Source organism: Petaurus breviceps, unplaced genomic scaffold (assembly GCF_028583685.1).
Source record: "Petaurus breviceps papuanus isolate PSGF00001 unplaced genomic scaffold, PetGlider_PUasm1.0 175, whole genome shotgun sequence".
NCBI lineage: Eukaryota > Metazoa > Chordata > Mammalia > Diprotodontia > Petauridae > Petaurus > Petaurus breviceps.
Window position 1 is genome coordinate 21,259,599 of NW_027185764.1, and position 23,770 is coordinate 21,283,368.

The 23,770-nt window shown below is 37.3% G+C and overlaps 1 long non-coding RNA gene and 1 pseudogene across 2 annotated transcripts in view; both read right to left on the reverse strand.

Annotated features, from left to right (window-relative positions):
- LOC138159063 (uncharacterized) overlaps positions 1-23,770 on the reverse strand; it is a 412,739-nt gene that overhangs the window by 81,180 nt on the left and 307,789 nt on the right. The window contains exon 4 of one of the 2 annotated variants that reach the window (XR_011167793.1): positions 13,453-13,584. The exons of the other annotated variant lie outside the window; for it this stretch is intronic. This is a non-coding gene — a long non-coding RNA (uncharacterized lncRNA). Of the gene's footprint in view, positions 1-13,452; positions 13,585-23,770 lie in introns of those variants that run through there. 2 annotated transcript variants of the gene reach the window in all.
- LOC138158971 (eukaryotic initiation factor 4A-I pseudogene) overlaps positions 19,499-23,770 on the reverse strand; it is a 10,449-nt pseudogene continuing 6,177 nt past the window's right edge.

Sequence of the window (23,770 nt, forward strand, 5' to 3'; positions counted from 1 at the left end):
TTGCCAAAGGATTTCTGGTGGCTGTGAAAAATGTAGGGGACGTTTTCCTCTACATTATTTCCTGACTTGCCTGAAGTCCTTTGGCAAACTGCAAGGGGCCTGAGGGCTGTAAGTGACCCATGGGCCACAGGTTGTGCAGACCTGGACTAAGTAAAGAGGCCATTTTCTACCTCTTTTCTTAACTAGCTTTAATCACTGAATGGGCATTGCCTCAGTCAAACTGAGACCTGTTAAAGACTTTTAGCTTAAAAAGACCAAGATCTCTCACTGCATACAGGACCATCTCCAGTTGTTCTGATCTATATCTTGTCATTTGATCCAGATGGTCCTGGAGGAGAAAGTGAGGCTGGTGACTTTGCACAGCCCTCCCTCACTCAAATCCAATTCAGTTGCATGTCATGACATCACCTCCTTCAAGTCATAGCCCTCAAGAACGATGGACAAACAACAATTCATATCTAACTATTTACAAAGATTCCATTATCCTTCAAACCGACCTTCCAACTCCACTTTCTCTTCCCTCCACTCTTTACTCCCTCCTAATACTTCCAGAATAATGATTTTTATTCAAAGATAAGGTCATGCCCCTGTTCTGCTCAAAAGTCTTCAAGTAGTTCCCTATTTTCTTCTGTCAAGTGTGAATTCCTTTATTTAGCATTCATTTTCTGAAATGTGAAAAACTTTAACCTTCTCCTCCTACTCAAATCAACCCAGCTCATTTTTTCTCTGTAGTCCCTTTCCAAGCTATGTATATATTTTGATGAACTAATTGAGAACGTTTTGCCCAGTTGTACATTACGATCTGCTAAAATGTTATTCCTAAACCACAAATCTTTACCACGTCACTCAAGAAACTCCCAGGTTTCCTTATTGCTTATAGAATGAAATAAACTATTCTGTTGTCATCTAAAGTCCTCAGCATTCTGGCTTCAACCCACCTTTCCATATTTATTATACTTTACTCCATTCTCTGTCCTGTGAAGTTCAGCCAACCTGGCTTACTAGTTGTACCTTTCCCAGGACACTATTATCTCCTATCTCTGTACCTTTATACAGGCTGTCCACCCAGTTTTGAAATATAGTTCCCTCTCATCTCCAGCTCTTAAGCGTTTCTGGCATACATCAAATGTTAGCTGAAATGCTATCTTCTATGTGAAGTTTTCCTTATCACCAAAGCTGATAGTTTCCTCCTCCACCCTCAAATGACCACACATTCTTTTTTTCCTATATGGTATATACATTTATATGAGTACACAATATTTCCACTAACATAACATAAGTTACTTGAGGTCAGAGATTATTTAGTTTTTATCATTTTATTCTTCAGTGTTTGGATTCAGATGTTCCCAAAGTGGGTGATACCACCCTCTGGGGGCACTGGAAGATCCAGGGGGGTAGTAGTAGCCTTGGGTATAATTGGGAGGCATGGAATAAAAATAAGGGGATGGTGGAATTATAAGGAAAGAAGAAAAAATTAGAAAAGTTTGAAAAATCATTTGTACATTTCATCTGTTGTATAATACAGTTAAAGTCCTAATGATTACATTATTTCCAAATAAATACACAGAATTCAAGTTATAACCAATCAGTGGTCAAATCTTCCAACAAGTCTTAACATTTAAGTGTTGGCAGGTGAGTGTGCTGCCTATTGTTGGGAAGTCCAGAATGCATCAGCAGGAATACGTGCATATAATGATTTGTTTACAATATGATACTATATGGTTATATGGCCCAATATTGCATCATCATGATTTCAATGCAGAAAAAACCCATAAGTTTACAATAAATAATTTAATATAAGGTGTATATTTTTTTAATTACATATTTTTGAAGTGACACAATTTTTAAAAACTCATTAAAGCGTTTAAAAAAGTAGATTTCCAGAGGAGTGATGAGTAATATTTTTTTTAAAAACCGGGTTGGTATGCCAAATAATTTTGTGAATCTCTTGTCTAGAACATACTGATAGTGTATAGTAAGTGCTTAATGATGCTTGTTGATTGGTTAATTGAACAATATAAATTATTTCATTTTGTTTTATCTGCTTTGCCTTTCTGTTAACAGCTAAGTGGTACAATGGATAGAGTACTAGATCTGGGATCAGGAAGACATAAGTTCAAATGCAATCTCAAACACCTCCTAGCTGTGTGACCCAGGCAACTCATTTAACCTTTCTGCCTTGTTTTCCTCATCTGTATAATTAGGATAATAATAGTATCTAACTTCTAGGATTATGAGAATGAAATGAGATAATATTTATAAAGTAAACCTCAAATGGATTTATATAAATATTTATTTTTATTTATTTTACATTTATCATTTTAGTATTATCATATTTATTTATATTATTCATTACTAATTGATATTAAATATAAATGCTAATTGTTTTTATTGTGTAAAATCTATATAAGACACCCTCCATGAACCTGGAAAATGCTACAGGTGAACTTTAATCTTCTTGTCTTGTTCTTTACTTGATAAAAAAAATACTTAATAGTTCTTTGAGCAAAGTTATTTCTGCAGCCATAGAATCAAATTGTTCTAATGTAAAAATAAAACCGGAAACATCATGTCTGAGATGAATACACATAGTAGAAAATGGAATGCATTGTCTTTAATCTTCTCTAGTGAATGGTGTAGCCATATCTATTTCCTCACAGATTCACAGATATATTTAAGTATATCAACATGTAAGTATATAGACCACAGTGGAGAAACATGACAGAGAATCACTGAAGAGAGATGCAAAGACAGAATTGTTAGGGAGGAAAACATGGAATCACAAAAGAATGGAGGAAACTCAGAAGTCATTTATTCCAATTAATTCATGAATAAGAACCCATTCTACAGTGTTCCTGAAGAGTAACCACCTTTGTTCCCCCTCCAGTGATGGCATTTTCTTTACCTACTAAGGAAATCCATGCCACCTTAGCAGGGCAAAGGACAACAAAAGAGACTTTCTTTAACTGTATTGTAAGCAAAGGAAGGTCCAAAGACCTAGAACTATGGTATGGACAATGGAGAGAAAAGGAAACTTATTAGACTCTACTTTTGTTTCTGTTTTCTCTGCCAAAGAACATACTCTTAAGATTGAGTTAGTGTTCAGCCATGTCTGACTCTTTGTGAGTCCCTGGACCATAGCACTGCAGGCCCCTCTATCTTCCACTATGTCTTGAAGTCTGTCTAAGTTCATGTTCATTGTTTCCATGACACTGTCTATCCATCTCATCCTCTTTCATCCCCTTTTCTTTTTGCCCTCAATCTTTCCCAACATCGGGACCTTTTCCAATGGGTCCTGACTTCTCATTATGTTGCCAAAGTATGTATGCTTCAGTGTTTGATCTTCCAGTGAATGGTCGGAATTAATTTCTGTAAGTATTGACTGATTTAATCTCTTTCCTATCCAAGGGAATCTCAAAAGTTTTTTTCCAACACCATAATTCCAAAGTTTCAATTTTGTGGTGCATAATTATATTGAGAAGAGTAGATTAATAGTGAAGATATATCAGGAGGTAATAAGAGAGCACCTAAGCTTCTCTCAGTGGATTCAAGTCAGTAGTCATTGAACTACATACACAATTTTGCAAGAGTTGAGCTACTTTCAGAGGCTTTAATTGTTATGGGGGAATGATAGAGTACACCAGTCTTGGAGCACAATCTAGGAGACATTGCCCTGCCACACAAAATGATTTCCATCATTTCCGGTATTAATGAATATCACCCAATAATGGTAACCTTCACATTCTGCTGCCTCTGAAGAATGGGTATGAATAGAGTCACACGTTTCTCTGGAGTTATCACTAGGGAATGCCTAGGATGAAGGAAGAGAACTAAACAAATTCAAACAGTTCACTTCCCCCCAAAAGCCTGGATTCAAAGCAGCTTATGTACTGTCTGGGAAATTCCTCCACTCTGGGGTGGGGTAGAATAAATCACTTAGTAAGAAATAACAACAACAATTAACATTTAAATAGCATCTACTATGTTCCAGGCACTGTGCTAAGCTCTATACACTTATTATATATCATTTGATCATCACAACAATCCTGGAAGGTAATGGTTTTCTTGCCCCCCATTTTACAGATGAAGAAACTGAGGCAAATAGAAGTTATGACTTCCTCAAGGTCACACAGGCATAAGTGTCCAAGGCCAGACTCTAGGGCTTAGTAGATGTTTGTCATGGATTATTTTGTTGTGTTTATTGATTCCAAGTGAAGAGGCAGTAGTCTATGGTGTTAAACACATTTGTCAATCATTTTGATTCCAATATTCAAAATCACATGGTTGGAACTCAGTAAAATAAACACAGATCATGAAACAGGCAAGGTTTCCCAGGGGGAACGTTCAAGAACTATTTCTTGAATAGGTAAATCTATAATACTACACAAATTAAGTATCGAGAATACCATTCTCCCATAGACAAAGGTAGAACTGAGGGATAGAGTTTACTTTCTGAAAACCATAGAGGTCTTGCTATTTATGGCAGCCAGGTGATGCTGTGGATAGAGCTCTGTGCTGGGAGTCAGGAAGACCCAAGTTTAAATATGGCCTCAGACATTTACTAACTATATGACCTTAGATAAGTCTCCTAACCTCTGTCTGTCTCAATTTCCTCATCTGTAAAATTGTGTTAATATAGTAGCTATCTCCTGGGTTGCTGTGAGGATCAAATTGTAAAGCCTGGCACATAGTAAGTGCTATATTAATATTATGTATTATTGCTTTCTCATTATTTCCATCCAGTTGAGTGCATGTGCATAATAATGGCCAGGGATATGCTGGACTGACTGGTTCTATATTCTTTTGTTGAAGAGTAGTTATTTACAACACCTGGCAGTTAAATCTAGATTTATCCTGCCACAGGACTCTGTACACAATAGGTATTCAATAAATGATTGTTCAATTGAATCAACTTAAATGGAAATTGCATTTGACCGCCCACATGGACCTCCCTTGACTTCTACCTCAAATCTGCTGGGGAGCTTGAATAAGTTGTACAGGCCCTGAAACCCATAATTGCACTATTGGTGTGCTTTATTCTGAGTGGTATTCATTTAACACCTACTCCATTCTTAGCAGATGGCTTTCCTCTACTATAAAGGCATCTTTTAAAAGTGGCAAAATTGCCTTTTGGGCTTTTCCTTTAGCAACTTGAATCACTTAGGGTTAAACAGATTATCAATCATACTTGCACTACATTATTCACTGTGTTACAGAGGTTTACCTAATCAGACCATGGAACTCTCAGAGAAAGCCCAGTCTAGGTAGGAAAAAAGTTTGGATTATGCTTTCACTTCTTGGTAGAATGTGACATAAATTTAGGTCCACTCCAAATGACTTCTTGTTTTGTTTTGTTTTTCAACTAGAGAAAATGATTCTGATTTTTAGCTTTTTAAAAAAAAAAAAGGATGAGATTTAAACAATGGATGGGAGTGTGGGTTGTAAAGGGATTACATCAATTACTCTTTGATGTTTATTCCCACTATGATATTTATGACCTGGATATAGAATGAGCCTTCTGTGGAAGATGAAAAGAGAAAAATAAGCTGAAGTAGAGAACTATTGTCAAAAGATTTTCATGGTAAAGGTACTAGATGTGCTAAAAAAAAATCTATTTTATTTCACCCTGTCAATTTACCTCACATCTAGCAATTTTTCTATTCTCTCCACTGACCACTAAATATAATTCCCTTTGCCTAGCCAAATCCTACCTATCCTTCAAAAGGGAGAGAAACAGGGATGGGGATGGGGATGGGGGTGGGGATGGAGATGAAGTTGGAGATGGAGAAGGGAACTGGAGCATGATTTTACAGGATATAAGAAAATCCCAGGTGAGGAAAGTGCCTCTATCAATATAGATCAACACCTACAAAAGGCAGCTAGGTGGCAGTGTGGGTAGGTAGTCCAATGAGAGTCGGACTCAGGATAGACCTGAGTTCAAATCCTGCCTCAGACACTTAATGTGTGATTCTGAGCAACTCATCTAACATCTCTCAGCCTCATCTGTAAAAGGAGGAAAATGATAGCACATAATTCACAGGGTTATTGTGAGAGTCAAGAACTATTTAAATGCTAGCTATTACTATAGAGTTATCTTAAGCAATGAAAGGTTTTGTAAATATACACACATGTCCACATATACATACATACATGTATACACACATACATACATATATATACATATATAGTGAAAGAGCTTTACAAAACTTAAAAAAACTATTTAAATCCCAACTATTATTATAAAGTTGCCTTAAGCAATGAAAGGTTAAGTGACTTGCGCATGGTCAAACAGCTGGTATAAATGTATTTCAGAGGTAAGACTTGAACCTTCCTGACTTTGGGGCCAGTCCAAATTTGTTCACCTATATAAAGCCTTCTCTAACTGCTACAGTCCCCAGAGGTCTTTCCCTCCTCTGTAGTCATAATGTTAATAATTTGTCACTTGCATATACTGCCAAGAGTTATTTCCTGCATAGCTACCTTGCATTTTTCAGTCAATTTACAAAATATCTCATGTGACCATGAAGTCAGTTAATTAATACCATTTTTACATTACAGTTACTTAATGGTAATACTGATCAAACAGTTTTGCAGAAAGAGACACTTGTGAAAGTGTGACAAGACTAAAGAAATGATGTTGCTGAAAGGTGGAGCCAAGTATACATTGACATCTTTCTGTGAGAAGGACAACATTCTATCTTCTCTTCATCCAAATCTTGGTGACCCATTGGTCTGGCCAAAGGAAGCACACAATATATCTGGGGACCACTTTGGTAAACTGATAAAGTAGATTAACCCTTTCTCAGAATAATCTTTTGAAATGCATAAAATAAAATACTTAGTATTACAAAGGAAATAAAATGTTAATGAAAATAAAGATGTAATTTTTTTTTCCCCATCCAAGTTCACAGACCCACAGAGCAAAAAATTCAAAATCCAGGCAATATGGGAGGAAGATTATTCCCTACATCAAACTCCTCAGTGGAGAACAGTCTTAACAGCAAACAAAACAAGGAAAAGAAAAAGATGAATAAAGTCAGAAAGGATCAGGAGAAACACAAAATGAGGAAGAAAGGTAAAATGATTAGGAAATAGTAGAGATTTTTCCTTTCTATTCTCTCTTTTCTTCTCTTGCATTTTTATTAAAAGACTAAGACTACTAAACTTTAGCATAGATATGTCCTAAGCAAAAATTTCATGAGAGGAGAGAAACCATTGTTGGGGAAAATGGAGATGGCATGACATTGAAATTCACAAATTGGCTTGGCTTCTGGGAGCCAAGATGGGGAAGTAAGCAGTAAGTCTCTCTCACTCTCCCTTACTGACCTTGAAAAACCCAGAAAATATCACCCCAAGAAAAATCCTGGAACAGTGGAGGCACCAGAAAGACAGGGTACAGCAGTTTTTTTGTTAACTTGTGAGGCTAGGGGGATTCATGAGAAAAGGTCCCTTGTGTTGTGGCTAAAGGGGACCAGTACAGGACAGTAGGTGGCCTGGCAAGCCCTACCTCAGCAAGCCAGCTGGAGATTCTGAGGCTTAGGGTAGTGGAGTGGGCAAGTGCCAGAACTAGGACCCTCATGTGCCTTTGCACAGACAGGGGAATCAGCAGACACCAGTGTAGAGAACCACCCCTTGCATGGTGGACAGGTGTCCACCATGACTGAGCCTATCCATGCTTTAGCATAGCCCGGGGGAGGTAACCTCCAGTGGCCAGACCACCCCCACAATTCAACCCAAGAGCTTCAGTGTAACCTGGAGGAAATGCAGCAAAACTCCACGTAGCATCTGCACACACCAGCCACCACCACCACCAGGTAGGCTAAAGCCTCTACAACCTCCAGCTTCTAGAACTTGAAGCCCCAACACACAAAGCCAATAACCAGTCCCCTAGCCCCCAGCACAAGAAGTGTGGCTCAGTCCTCCCTGTGCCCCAGAAGCAGAGATCAACTTTAAAAGCCAGGAAAAAGGCCAACACGATGATCCAGAAACAACATAGAAAAGCAAAGACCATAGATTCTTGTTATGGGGACTGGGAAGATCAAAACACAAATTCAGAAGAAGACAGCATTGACGCTATACTCACATCTGAAGTATTAAAGGGGAATATGAACTGGTCTCAAGCCCAAAAAGCCTTCTTGGAAGAGCTCAAGAAGGATTTTAAAAGTCAAATTTGAGAGGTAGAGAAAAGGTAGAACAATTCCTTTAAAAATACAATTGACAAAATTGGGGTGGGGGGAGTACACTGAAGAAAACAACTCCTTAAAAGGCAAATTGACCAAATGGAAAAGGATGTACAAAAGTTAACTGAAACTCACAGGGTGAACTTTTTCTTGTTCTTCGGGAGAGGTGCATTTCAGAAGCCCCGGACACAACTGGGCTTGGGGTTTCTAGTCCCCTACCTAGTACTTTCTCTTTCCTAGTGTAGCAGCACATAGGCACTGGCCCAATTAGGTCTGGAGCACCCTATCCCAGTACGAGGCCCAAGTTAATTGCTAATTTTTGAATTATGAGATGGGGCAGGTATGCCCAGTTCTTTGGTTCTTTGCCAGGAAAGAAGACCATAAGGGCATGTGGGAAGTGAAGCTGTAATCACACTTGAATGAGGCATAGAGGGTACTGGGGTGAAGAGACATAGAGTATAGAGACAAGCAGGAAAAAGGGTGAAGGGGCTGCATGCAAATGGGGATGGCATGGTGAAGGGAGGGAGGCAGGCAGTGGTGGGGATGAGATGGGGAAGGAGAGAGGTATAGAGAATCACTCATGTAACCATGGATTTGAGATGGGAGCACTCAGAAGCATGGACCCAATAGCAATGGAAGAGGGTTAAGTAGATAGAAGTTTGAGGTCTCATTTTTATAAGGTCTTGGGGAAAAACAGACTCATATCTGTGCCATCTTAGGGAATAGTTCACTAATATATCCAAATCATCACAAAGTTTTTAGCAAAACTTTAAAATTAGCATGCCCACATCATCTCAAAATTATCAACACCATTTGGTGTCTATTAGTCTTACTATAAGTGTCTGTAACTTGTATGAGATTTCTATATCATAGGTCCAGAAATGCATGACAGCAAAGCCTAGATGGCTTCCCATTATTCAGCACAAATTACCAGCATGTGGATTTTGGTTAACAATTATGTAATTTGCGAGTTATCCTCCTTTAATCTTTGGGACAGTTTGTATGTGACACTGGCTAACTATAAACTTACTATACTGACTAGAAGTGGGGGTGGTATCAGGGGGACCAGAATAATATACAACCAGCCTGGCCTCTAGGGAAGAAGGTCAGATTCTTCAGCTATTCTGGCTAACTTTTTACAACTCATCCTAAAGGCCTGGGGAAAATCACTTAAAATTTGGGTTTCACTTGTGATTCGAATTTCCCCAAAGTTAAGAAATATCTGATAACAGGATTAGCTATTTATTTTCTCCCCATAAAAATGCTTAAAAGACAAAAGACTTAAGATAAGTCAAAGACTTAAAATACGAAATTATATCCTATAACTTCTATTATAGCTCTTCTGAAAGGCCAGTACTTAAAACAGCAAAACATAAAGCAATTTAGAGGACGTCTGATCCATTTTACCTTTTCTTCAGCCTTGCACTGTCTGAACAACTCCCTTAAGGTACATATCTTCTAAAAAGTCAGTTGAGGGCTTAAACTAATCCTCCCATCAGTGATCATCTTTTCTGACAGGAGTATAGTTATAGAAAACTCCTGTGGTCAGTCAGATATGACTGAGGCATCCAGGAGTTCCCAACCCTCTTGAACTCACAACAGCCTCTGAAGTCAAAAACGTCTCATCTCAGGACTGCTGTTTGGACATCTATGCTTAGTGAAAGAAACATGAGCAAAAAAACAAAACCAGGAGCCCAAGCTCCAGACTAAGACTCATTTAGGCACCATATGCTCCCATGGCCTTACGAAGCAGTTAGCAGTTGTCAGGATGGAGAAGAATCCCTTTCTAGTTCTCTCAGGAAGTCACAGGGCTCTTCAGAGTCCCCACATGTACTGACAAACAGGTAGAGAGAGAATGAAAGTACAAGTTGCTTCTCCCTGTAAAGTCTCAGTGGGTAGGCTTCCTGTCTCAATTCTCTTCCACTGCTGCCTTGAGGAGGTATGAAAAGATTTTGGCATCATTCCAAAATGCCAAGTTTTTCAGGATTGAGACATAGCATATTTTATAACCTGGGACTGACCCAGGAGAATCTCAGTTTAATTCCACCCATGCCCCCAGTGAGAAGAGAAAGAGAGACTGTGGGAGAAAGGAAGATTATTTCCATTACACTGGGATAGCTGTTTCTTGATCAGACTTTGGAAATTGTAGAGTACTCAGTTCATAAGGGCTTTGATTTTGCCTAAATGCCTTTTCTGGGTTTCCTTTAGAGGTTGCTAATAACTGGGATGCCACACTTCAGTTTTAATTGGACTTATTTATTAAAGTGTATAATTCCCTTCAATTTCTTTTTAAAATGCATATTTCATATGTGTGTGTGTTTAGTAATACAATTGTAATCAAGCTAAAATTCCACTTACAAAGGAATATGGAAGATTAATATATTTTGTTTGAATTTAGAATGTCACAAAGTAATTATCTTTTGTCCGTACATATTCAATAAAAGCAAATTTTATTTTCAAAGACAATTTGCGTGTGTGTGCCCGTGCGTGTGTGTGTGCACATGTGCACAAGTATGCTTATACATGATTGACTGGATCCAATTTCCAAGATGAGCTATCACTTGGGAAAAACAAAAAACAAAAAACCCTGGTTTGCAAGATTAATTTTGCTGGCCTAGTATTCCAGGCACTAAGCTAACACTTATTTAACTTTTCACATATTTATGTCTTTTCTACTCAACTAGAACAGAAGGTTTTGAGACAAGGCTCACAGTTTATACTTCTCTGTATCTGACATAGTACCTTGCATAGTGTCTTGCACATAGTAGGTAAGTAGTGTTTGTTGATTAATTGCATTCTTTTTGGGCACATACACAAGTATTACAGAACTAAGCACTTAGTAGGCATTCAAAGAAAACTTGCCATTTTAAACTTTTTAGCTAGCATGGTCCAGCAATGGACTGAGTTACCTTACAAGGTTGTATGACTCCCAGCAAGGAGATATTCAAGCAGTGGTGGATGGATGACAGCATGATTTTAGTGGAAAGACTGCTGAATTTTGACATAAGACATGGATTCAAATCTTGGCTCTGGTACTTATTACTTGCTTGACTCTGGGCAAGGCAATTAAACCTCTCTGGTGATAAAAATGATTATTTCTCACTTATAATAAGGTTTTTCTCTTTTCTATTTCCTCATTCAGAAATCAGCCCCTTGGTAGGTTATTCAGCCAGCATCTGAAGGATATTGCTGATAATGAGATTGGATTAAATTCCTATTCAAACTTGTTCAGATCCCACCCAAGTGGGGAAATACCTTGTGTTCTCCTCAGGTTGGGAGAGGTAGGGGGACTAGACTGCCCTGCCCTGGCCTTGGGATGGTCTAGGTAGAGATAAGAAAGAAGGACATAATCAAAGTCAGGTCCCCCAGCCCCTCATTAGAATAGGTCCACCTCTCATAATATTCATTCTCTCATTAGTTATTAACCAATCAAAGTGGATTGCTGCCTGTCAGGAACACTCACTCTTCCGAGGTCATATAAACTTCAAGAAGCCCCCAAAAGCACTCTTTGGTTCACAAGAGATGGGCTTTTATTAATTATTTACCAGCCATAATAAATAAATTATTAAGTACCCAGGGGTTATGTCTCTTGGACTTTTTATATAGCACCCTGTACCTCAGTTTCCTCGTCTATAGAATGAGAGAGTTTTAGAAGCAGATTTAAAGTTCCCTGTGACTCTAAATCTCTGATTCTAAAACGATCAAAATGGTTTCACAAAGAAAAGGGACCAATCTTCCAAATTTCATCAGTGGACACCTCTCCCTCTTTCCTTCCCAAGTCATCTTATCCTGCCAGGAAATTATTTTGATGCATGTCTTGCATTATGGACCCCAAGGGGCAAAGGCTACCTTCTGCTCCTCTCTCAGGTCTGACCAAGATTATCTGCTCAGTCTCTGAAGGTGCCACGGCAGATCTGGGTCACAGTCAGCAGATATACTTGATATTTTTAAATGATCCAAATGGAAATGATGGAGTCGAAGCAAGGTCTGTCAAGTGCTGGCATATGCAAAACACCGTGAGCAAAACATGTTGTCATTATACTTGAAATGCAACAGAATATAAATAATTCAGAATAACTCCTGCTTTTATATATTCTCTTAGACTCTTAGCTTTTGGGGATAGTCCCTAGAGCCTCAGTAGCAAAAACACTGTCACTTAGTGTACTTCTGTTTCCAGATAAGTGGCCTACAGAAGCAGCAATATAATAATTTCTGTTACCACATGGGTGAATCTGAAAACTCTTTAATCTGAGACAGAGGGGAGGGAAGGGGAAGGGAGGTGTCAAAAAGAGAGGAGAGGTAGGATAGGGAGAAGAGGGGGCAGAGTAAGATGAGGAGAGAAGAAAAAATAAAAGAGAAGCTGGGAGAACAAGAGGGGGTAGGGAAGATGAGGAAAGAAGGGAGAGAGGGGAAAAGAAGGGAGGGAAAGAGGAAGGGGGAAGGGGAAAGGGAAGAGGAATAAAGAGGAAGAGAGTGGAGGAGAGGAGAAAAAAGGGATGAGGAGAAAAGAGTAATGGAGAAGAAGGAAGTAGGTAGATTGGGGGAAGGGTAATGTAAGTAAGGTAGAAGGGGGAAGGGGGAAGGGTAGAATGCATGCCATCTTGGAATGAGGGGAAGGGAAAGATGGGGAGAAAATTTGGAACTCAAAATCATGTGGAAGTAAATGTTGAAAATTAAAAATAAATTAATTAATAAAAAAAGAAGGAAGGAGGCAAGAGGGGAGGAGATAAGGGATGGTGAAGAGGGCAGAAGAAGGGAAAAGAGGGAAAAAGAGAAGGAAGGGGAGGGGAGGAGGAAAAGGGAAGAAAGAAGAAAAAGGGAGGTAAGTGGAGAAGGGGAAAAATTAAAAGAGGAGGGGTTAGGAAGAAAAATGAAGAAGGGAGGAGAGAAGAGGGAATGCAAAAAAGAGATGGGGGAGAGGAAAAAAGAGAAGGGCTTAAGAAATAAGGAAGGAAAGGCAAGGGAGAAGAAGGAGGAGGAAAGTGGGGGAGAAAGAGATGCCGTCAGAAAGTAAAGAGTGACAGAGACATGCTCACTAGTCTGACAAAACACTGCAGACTTGGCATTGGTGTTTGAAGGGTTTGGGTGTCAATCCTTCATTGAAACAAGGGTGTATTGATGGGGGCTCAGCAGAGCAGTAGGCAATATAGATTTCTGTACAGAAAAAGTTTCCTTTGTAATTTGTGATTAGGAGACACGAGAGAATATGCTTAGGGTAAAAAGGTTTAAAAATGAGCACCCAAGTAGCAATAGAGCCTGGCACAGCTTACATCACTTAGCCATGTATGGCAGCTTCTGCCCTCCTTGCTGATTCCCATGTGAAAGCCTCAGAGTTCCTCAAGGGGTGGGAGAAACAGGGCAAGCTTTCCAGGCTTCCAGTATTTCAGAGGACCCGGGGGCAGCTCTGTGGGGAGAAGAAAGTACTGAGACAGTAAAGGAATGAGAAGCAGCTGGGTTCAAAAGGTAATTAGCATGAGTTTGAAAGCCTTCCTCCTCCCCTAATAACTCCCTCAGGTTCCTGGCTGGCCTGCAGTGGTACCACTGCTTTCTGAAGGCAATTCCTGGTGTTTATGCCCTAGGTTCCATCAAACTAGAGCTGCCTTTATAATGTTCTTAATAATTCTAATTCATCTTATAGAAATGTTATGGATGGGAAGGAGCTCCACGTGCCCTTTGCTTTGGAATCCAGCATCAAACAGTGGCCCAGCTTGGGTCATGTAAGTCATTCAATTTTAGCTATGATCATTTCTCTTGTTCACATATCTATTCTCAGAAACAGGTTTGACCTTGGAAGGAATTGGCTGATTCTGTGCTATGACTGAGGGAAACTAAGAAGATATTTTTGCCCAGAATCCTAAAAAGGAGCTTTTGCATCTGGGGAGAGGGGAGATGAACTAGGGTACAGGTGCCCTCAGGGACAGGAAGAAGAAAATGTGCTTACACACCTTTAGGTTTCATCATTGCTGAAAGACAGATCCATGTGGAGGACAAATTGGACCAGGGACTGAGGAAGGAAGCATACTAGGTGAGGGATCTGCCAGTGCCTTCTAAGTTTTTAAACATTCAGGCAAAGCCCTAGAGGGCTGCTAGATGGCACAGTGGATAGAGTACAGGCCTGGGGTTAGGAAGACTTGAGTTTAAATCTGATTTCAGATTAATAGTTGTGTGACCTTGAGCAAGTCACTTAATCTCTATTTGCCTCACTTTCTTTGCAAAATTGTTGTGAGGGTAAAATCAGATAACAATTGTAAAGTACTTAGCACATTACCTGGTACATGTAAGCACTATACAAATTTGAGGGTTTTATTTTATATTTTACTTTGAATTTGACAAACACTAATAAAAATACATATTTTCTTTTTTCCATTTAATTGTATTTTATTTTTCTCAGAATTACATGTAAAGATAGCTTTCAACATTCATTTTTACAAGATTTTGATTTCCAAATTTTTCTCCCTCCCTCTTTTCCATCACCCCTCCCAAAGACAGCATATACATATATAAGCATGTTAAATATATTTCCACATTAGTCATGTTGTGAAAGAAGAGTCAGGGCAAAAGGGAAAGATCACAAGAAAGAAAAAACAAAAAAAATTGAAAACCATATGCTTCAATCTGCATTAAGACTGCATAGCTCTTTCTCTGCATATGGACAACATTTTCCATTTACAAATCTTTTTTTTTTTTTTTTTTTAGCAATCAGGGTTAAGTAACTTGCTCAAGGTTACAAGGCCAGTTATTTCTGGGTGTGGTGCTGAGTGTCTGAGCCCGGGATTCGATCTCCAGGTCGTCCCAACACTGGAGCCAGTGCTCTTACTCGCTGAGCCTCCTGGCCACCCCTAAGCAATTGGGGTTAAGTAACTTGCTCAAGGTTACAGGGCCAGGTGTTTCTGGGTGGTTGCTAAGTGTCTGAGCCCGGGATTCGATCTCCAGGTCTATCTCAACACTGGAGCCGGTGCTCTTACTCGCTGTGCTACCTGGCCGCCCCCATTTATAAATCTTTTGGAATTGTCTCAGATCATTGTGTGGCTGAGAAGAGCTAAGTGTATCATAGTTGATCATTGAACAATGTTGCTGTTACTATATAAAATGTTGTCCTGGTTCTTCTCACTTTACTCAATATCAGTTCATGTAAGTCTTTCTAGGTTTTTTCTGAAACTTACCTGCTCATCATTTCTTATAGAATGATAATATTCCATTACATTTCATATACCATAACTTGTTCAGTCATTCTCCAATTGATAAGCATCCCCTCAATTTTCACTTCTTTGCCACCACAAAAAGAGCCTTTATAAATATTTTTGTACCCATGGATCTTTTTCCCTTTTTAATGATCTCTTTGGGGTACAGACATAGTAGTGGTATTGCTGCCTCAAAGCACAGTTTTATAACCCTTTGGGCATAGTTCAAAATGCTCTCCAGAATGGTTGAATCAGTTCCTAACTCCACCAACAGTACATTAATATTTTAATTTTCCCACATCTACTCAACATTTATCATTTTCCTTTTCTGTCATATTAGCTGATTTGATAGGAGTGAGGTAGAACTTCAGAGTAGTTTTAATTTGAATTTCTCTAATAATAGTTATTTAGAGCATTTTTTTCATATGACTATAGATAGCTTTAATTTCTTCTTCTAAAAACTGCCTGTACATATCCTTTGACCATTTTATCAATTGGGGAATGACTTGTATTCTTATAAATTTGATTCACTTCTCCATATGTTTGAGAAATGAGGCCTTTATCAGAAACACTGACTGTTAAAAAAAAATGTTTCCCATCTTTATGTTTTCTTTCTAATCTTGGTTGCATTAGTTTTGTTTGTGCAAAACCTTTTCAATTTAATGTAATCAAAATTATCCATTTTACATTTCATAATGTTCTCTATCTCTTGTTTAGTCATAAATTCTTCCCTTCTCCATAGATCTGACAGGTAAACTATTCCTTGAATTCTTAATTTGTTTATGATATTACCCCCTTATGTCTAAATCCTATACCCATTTTGATTTTATCTTCATATATGGTGTGAAATGTTAGTCTATGCCTAGTATCTGTCATACTATTTTCCAATTTTCCCAGCAGTTATTGTCAAATAGTGAATTCTTATGCCAGAAGATGTGGTCTTTGGGTTTATCAAATAGTAGTTTGCTATAGTCATCTACTGCCATGTCTTCCATATCTAACCTATTCCACTGATCCACACCTCTATTTCTTAGCCAGTGCCAAACACATTTCATGATTGCTGCTTCATAATAGAGTTTTAGATCTGGTATGGCTAGTCCACCGCCCTTAGCATTTCTTTTTAACAATTCCCTTGGCATTCTGAACCTCTTGTTCTTCCAGATGAATTTTATTATTTTTTCTAGCTCCACAAAATAACTTTTGGTACTTCAATTATTACGGCATTCAATAAGTAAATAAATTTGGATAGAATTATCATTTTTATTATATTAGTTACCATGAGCAATTGATATTTTCTAATTGTTTAAATCTGATTTTATTTGTGTGAAAAGTGTTTTATAATTTGGTTCATATTGTTGCTATGTTCGTTTTGGCAGATAGGCTCCCAAATATTTTATACTGTCTACACTAACTTTCAGCGTGACTTTTCTTTCTATCTCGTGCTTCTGGGCTTTGTGATATATAAAATACTGACAATTTAGGTGGATTTATTTTATATCCTGCAACTTTGCTAAAGTTGTTCATTATTTCAAGTGGTTTTTTAGTTAATTCTCTAGAATTCTCTGAATAAACCATTATAACATCCAGAATATCCAGTGATAGTTTTGTTTCCTCGTTGCCTATTCTAATTTCTTCAATTTCTTTTTCATCTCTTATTACTAATGCTAACATTTCTAGTACAATATTGAAAGTAGCGATAATGGGCCTCTTTGTTTTGCCCATGATCTTATTGGGAAAGCATCTAGCTTATCCCCATTGCAGATAATACTTGCTGATGGTTTTAGATAGATACTGCTTATCATTTTAAGGAAAACTCCACATATTGCTATGCTTTATAGTGCTTTTTAATAGCAGAGTGCTGTATCTTGTCAAAAAGTTTTTCTGCACCTATTGAGATAATCATATAATTTCTGTTAGTTTTGCTATTGATATGGCCAACTAAACTAACAATTTTCCTAATATTGAAACAGTCCTATGTTCCTGATTTAAATCCCACCTGGTCACAGTATATTATCCTAGTGATGAATTGTTGAAATCTCTTTGCTATTATTTTATTTTCAATTTTTACATCAATATTCATTAGGGAAATTGATTTATAATTTTCTCTCTTTTGGCTCTTCCTGTTTTAGGTATCAGCACAATATTTGTGTCATAAGAAGAATTTTGCAGTACTACTTCTTTGCTTATTTTTCCAAATAGTTTTATTGGAATTAATTGTTCTTTAAATGCTTGGTAGAATTTACTTGTAAACCCATCTGACCCTGGGCATTTTTTTTTTTTTGGAGTTCCTTGATCGCTTATTCAATTTCTTTTTTCTAAACTTGGGTTATTTAAATATTTTATTTCCCTGTTAATCTGGGCATTTTGTAATTTTTTAGATATTCATCCATTTCACTTAGATTGTCAAATTTTTGGAATACAGTTGGACAAAATAGTTACTAATTATTGAATTAATTTCCTCTTCATTGGTGGTGAATTCATCCTTTCCATTTTTTATACTGGTAATTTGGTTTTGTTCTTTCTTGCTTTTTAATCAAATTAACCAAAGTTTTATCTACTTTTTTTTCATAAAACCACCTCTTAGTTTTATTTATTAGTTCAACAAATTTTTTTAATTTCAATTTTATTAAACACTCCTTTAATTTTCAGGATTTCTCATTTGGCATTTAATTGGGGATTTCTAATTTGTTTATTTTTCTAGTTTTGTTTTTTTAATTGGATGCCTGATTCATTGATCTCTTTTTTCTCTATTTTATTCATGTAAGCATTTAGAGATATAAAATTTTCCCTAAGTACTGCTTTGGCTGCATCCCACAAATTTTGGTATGTTCTCAGTATTGTCATTCTTTTTTTTTTAAATTATTGATTGTTTCTATGATTTGTTGCTTGACCTACTCTTTCTTTAATATTTGAGTTTTTAGTTTCCAAATAATTTTTAATTTATCTTTCCATAGCCCTTATTACAGATAATTTTTATTACATCATGACCTGAATAGGATGCATTTAATATTTCTTCCTTTCTGCATTTGATGGTGAAGGTTTTATACCCTAATACATGGTCATGGTTTTTGTGTAGATGCAATATACCACAGAGAAAAGTGTATATTCTTTTTTAATCTTCTTTCAATTTTCTCCAAAAGTCTATCATCTCTAACTTTTCTAAAATTCTATTCACTTCCTTAATTTTTCTCTTGTTTATTTTGTAATTACATTTATCTAGTTCTCAGAGGGGGAGGTTGAAGTTCCCCACTAGTATAGTTTTGCTTTCTGCTTCTTCCTGTAACTCACTTAATTTTCCTCTAAGAATTTGGATGCTATACCACTTGATGCATACATGTGTTCAGTTTGTCTATGGTCCCTTTTAGTAGGATGTTGTTCCTGTCCTTATCTATTTTAGTTAGATTTTTGCTTTTACTTTATCTGAGATAAGGATTGCTTTTTTTTTACTTCAGCAGAAACATAATATATTCTGCTCCAACCTTTTACCTTTACTCTGTGTCTATCTCTCTGCTTGAAATGTGTTTCTTGCAAGCAACGTACTGTAGGATTATGATTTTTAATCCATTTTGCTATCTGCTTCCATTTTATGGAAGAATTCATCCCATGTTACAGTCACTAACTGTCTTTCCATCCTATTTCCCATCTTTCTCCCTCCCTCCCCCATTTATACTTTTTCTCTCTCCTTTTGTTCCATCCCTCCTCACCAATATTTTGCTTCTGACCACCTACTCCCTCAATCTGTTTTCCTTTCTATCAGTCCTACCTTTTCTTTCCCCCTTTTCCTCCTACTTCCTTAAAGGGTAAGATAAATTTCAATACCCAACTGAGTGTTTATTTTGTTTCTTTTTTGAGCAAAATTTATTAAGAATAAGGCTCAAATAATGCTCACCCTCTCCTTTCCCTGTTCTGTAATAGATCTTTTGTACTTCTTCATGTGATATAATTTACCCTATTCTGCCTCCCCCTTATTTTTTCTCCCTATATAATCCTTTTTTTCACTGTGTAATATTTTAAAAACACTGAAGTCAAGTTACACCCACACCCTACAAATATGTATACTCCTAACTACATTCAGAGATAGAGTTCTTAAGAGTTATAAGTATTATCTTCCAGTGTAAAGATGTAAACAGTTCAACCTTATTTGATAACACTTTTTTTCCTTCTTGTTAACCATTTTGTTTCTTTTGAGTCTCGTATTTGAATATCAAATTTTTTGTTTACCTCTGGTCTTTTCATCAAGAAAGTGTTAAAGTCTCCTATTTCATTGCCACTGAGTTTCTGGAATATGTCATAGATCTGGTCCTTAAAGCCATGACTCAACATTCCATCTGCTTCATCCAGAACAAACATCTTGATGTATTTTGGAGATAAGTATCTTCAGATAAGCATGTCAAAGACATGACCTGGGATGCCAACAATGATGTGGGGAGCTTCCATCTGCAACTTTTGAACCTCAGCTTTAACATTTGTTCCTCCAATGCAAGCATGGCACAAGACACCCATGTAGTTTTCCAGTGCCATAACTACCTTTTGGATCTCTTGAGCTAGCTCTCTAGTGGGTGTCAAAACCAAGGCCTGTGTGGCCATTAAGTCCAGTTCAATCTGTTGCAAAATGGAAATGGCAAAGGTAGCAGTCTTCCCAGTCCCAAACTGGGCTTGAGCAATCACATCATAACCCTTGATTCAAGGAAGAATTGTATGTTGCTGAATTAGCAGATGGCTTCTCAAAATGATAGGCACACATACCATGAAGAAGAGATCCTGAGAGGTTCATATTCATCACAGCTATCCACAATCTCATTCTAGTTATTCTTGATGCCACCATCAGGGTCTATTCAGGGACATTGTCTCTGTATTGGGAATCCTGACTCAGAAATGATCCCAGGAACTGGATGAATTGTTTCTTTCTGGTTGCTTGAAGTATTTTTTTCTTGACTTGATAATTCTGGAATTTGGCTACAATATTCCTTGGATTTTTCATTTTGGTATCTCTTTCAGGATATGATCAGTGGATTCTTTCAATGACTATTTTATCCTCTGGTTCTAGGAAATCATGGCAGTATTCCTTGACAATTTCTTGAAAGATGCTTTCCAGGCTCTTTTTTTTTTGATCATGACTTTCAAGTAGTCCAAAAATTCTTGAATTACTTCTGGATCTATTTTCCAGGTCATTTTTTTTTCTAATGAAGTATTTTACATTTTCTTCTATATTTTTCATTCTTTTGATTTTGTTTGACTGGGTTCATGATATCTCATAGAATCATTAGCTTCCACTTGCCCAATTCTAATTTTTCCATTTGTCTAATTCTACTTTTTAAGAGGTTGTTTTCTTCAGAGGATTTTTTTCCATCTGACCAATTGTCTTTTTTTTAAGAAATTGTTCTCTTCTGTAAATTTTTGTCCTTCCTTTTCCAAGCTATTGACTCTTTTCCATATATTTTTTTTTCTTTTCCCAATTTTTCTTCTACCGCTCTTACTTGACTTTTAAAATCCTTTTTGGGCTCTTCCCAGAAGACTTTTGGGGCTTGAGATCAATTTATATTCCCCTTTGAGTATTCGCTATAGGCATTTTGACAATGTTATCCTTTTCTGAGTTTATGTTTTGATCTTCTATGGTCAGATCTTTCTCTCTCTCTCTTTTTTTTTTGCTCATCTTTTGTCTTATTTTGTGACTTTTAAAGTTAATCTCTGCTCCTGGGGCACAGTGTCCCAAGTTTCTTGTTCTGGGGGTTTGGACCCAAGTCACTGGCTTTCTATACTGGGGTCTCAGGTGCTATTGGTTTGCCCACTGTGCTAAGGTGGCTGTTGTACCAAGGGTTCTGGGACTGGTAGTTTACCTTCTGCACTAGGGCTAGAGGTCTCACAGCTGGCCTGTTTTGTCTCTGGCTTGCAGACACAGGACTGAGGGTCTCAGTTGCTGATCTGTTCTATGGCTAAGAGCCTCCCACTGGTTTGCCCAGACACTGCCTGGGCTGTGCTGTATTCCTTTTTCATCCAAGTAAAACAGACCTTTCCTGAAGTCCTTCTATATTTTCTTAAGGTCAAAATTTATTCACTCCATCTTTTTGTAGAGTCTATTGATCAAGAATACATTTAGAGGCTTGATTTAACACTGTTTCCAGGGGAAACAGGAGACCTCAGTTCACTTTGTAGGTTTTCTCCACCATCTTTGTTCCACCTCCAATATTAGTTATTATTATTATTCCCTTATTCTACTTTTAGCTCTGTTCTAGCACCTAAACATCTACCTTATAAGTATCTGGCATTGAAAGATAAAGAACCTCACATATCTTAGGACTCCATCTAGGAAAACCCTGGCCTCAGAACCACCAACATGAACAGAACTTTAAGAAGAAATCTTGCCCAAAGTTCAAACCTAGCCTTGACAAACCTTCTCTGTGGTTATTGTCAACCACTGCCATCCTATTTTTTTTCTTTTTCTTAAGCTATCTAATGTAATTGCCAGTTTAAAAATAAAATATAAACTAAATTCTTAGCTCAAAAGAAGTTTTAGTTGAATACCCAACATTTCCATCAACTTTGGATTTGCTGTCATTCTCATAAACATTTCTAAGCTTCCCTGGGAATAATGAAATCCCAATTTATACAAATAAAAATTATAGATAAAATGAAGAACACCTAATATAAGGAAGGTCCTCCCTGTAGAGGATATTTCAGGAAAAATATTGTTACATCTCAAAGTAAATTCTGTTTTCTAGTCTGGTTGGGAAATAAGGCAATTAAATTATCATAGTCTGGTGAGATTGACAGAGATACACCATACTACCAAGTTTGAAAAATTAGAATGCAATAAAATGTAGCCAACATAAAAAATATGTTAAATATAATTTGATTTTTATGATAATTCATGACAGTTGAGGACCTTGTAGATAGTATTATTATTGCAGAGACTATTATGCATGTAGAGAACTGTGTTAGAGTTGGAAAAGAGACATTAGAAATTCCCTAGCACAGACCTCTCATTTTATAGATGAGGAAGCAGGATCAGAGAGATAGGGTGACTTTTCCAAAGTCACATAGTCAGAATTAACTAAGTACTTTATAAGCATCACTTTGCAAGACATTGTACTAGGAATTAGGATTATGAAGAAACAAAAAAATAGCCCTGTCCTCAAGGGATTTACAGTCTACTGAGAAGATAAAAGTTGTATATAAATAACTAAATACAAAACAATTTGAAGAGGAAGAGAGTACTAAAGGTATTAGGAAATATTATATTACTCATGTAGGACATGAATTAAACCTTGAAGGAAGCTAAGAATTCTAAGCAGCAGAGATAGGTAAGAAGGGAGTGTGTTCTTGTCATGAAGGACCTCCTATTCGAAGTCACAGAGCTAGTTAATGGAAAGCCAAGTTTAAGGAACAGTGAGTTGGCCAGTTTGACTGAAACATAGAGTATGAGAAACAAATAATATGAAATAAGTTCCAAAGGTAAGCTGAAGACAAGCTGTGGAGGTCTTTAAATGCTAGACTGGAAAGTGTCATTTTATCCTAGACTTAATAAAGAACTGCAGAAAATACTTGCGCGCGGGACGCAGATGATTTAAGAATTTTAACTGTTTAAAGGATAGATTGGAGAAGCAGAGACTAGAACCTAAGGTCCTCAGGCTCCAGAATCTCTGCTCTGTCCAATACCATACACAACTTCTAGAAGATTGTGATAAATATGTCCTGATGCTACAGCGCACCCTCTAAGTTAATGTTGTCATTTGACTTCATCATTTGAAATCAAAGCATAAAAGTTGCAGCTATGGAAGAGTCAGATCATGGAGAATTCCAATTAATAAGATGCTAGAAATCCCGCTCTCGCTAGATTTTCTTTTGACTCTTTCAAGGCTCTGTTCTGTGAAGTGGTGGGATCCCTGGCCCATCATTCTGACACTTCGATGATTTCTGAAACTTTGGGTAACAGGGGAAATACAGTACCTTAAGTAGACTCCATTTAATTTGATTCCTTCCCATCCCCTCCAGTACTAATTACAGCATTTTTATTCTGAGCAGCAGTGCAAATATACCAGATGTCAAACTGACTTCTTCAGCAAAGCCGAAAGAGACAGTTGATAGGGGAAGAGTGTAAAGGGATTTACAAGAGTGAAGAGTGCAAAGGGATTGTTTTTGCCCTTGTCTAAGCAGCTCCACAGATCACTATGTAGCTTTTTACAAATGATTTGAGGGGAAAATAGCCCAAAGATATCAATGCATGTTGCCAAATGCATCTATACATCTGTGTGATGCAGCAAAGACACCTCTCCTGGGACCTAGGAGTGGGGCAATCACTTACACTGAATGCTCATGGGAAATCTGCAAGGACAGACAAGTCTATCTTGGAAAAAGTCACTTTCAGATTTCTTCTTAAAAATTATATATATATATATATATATATATATA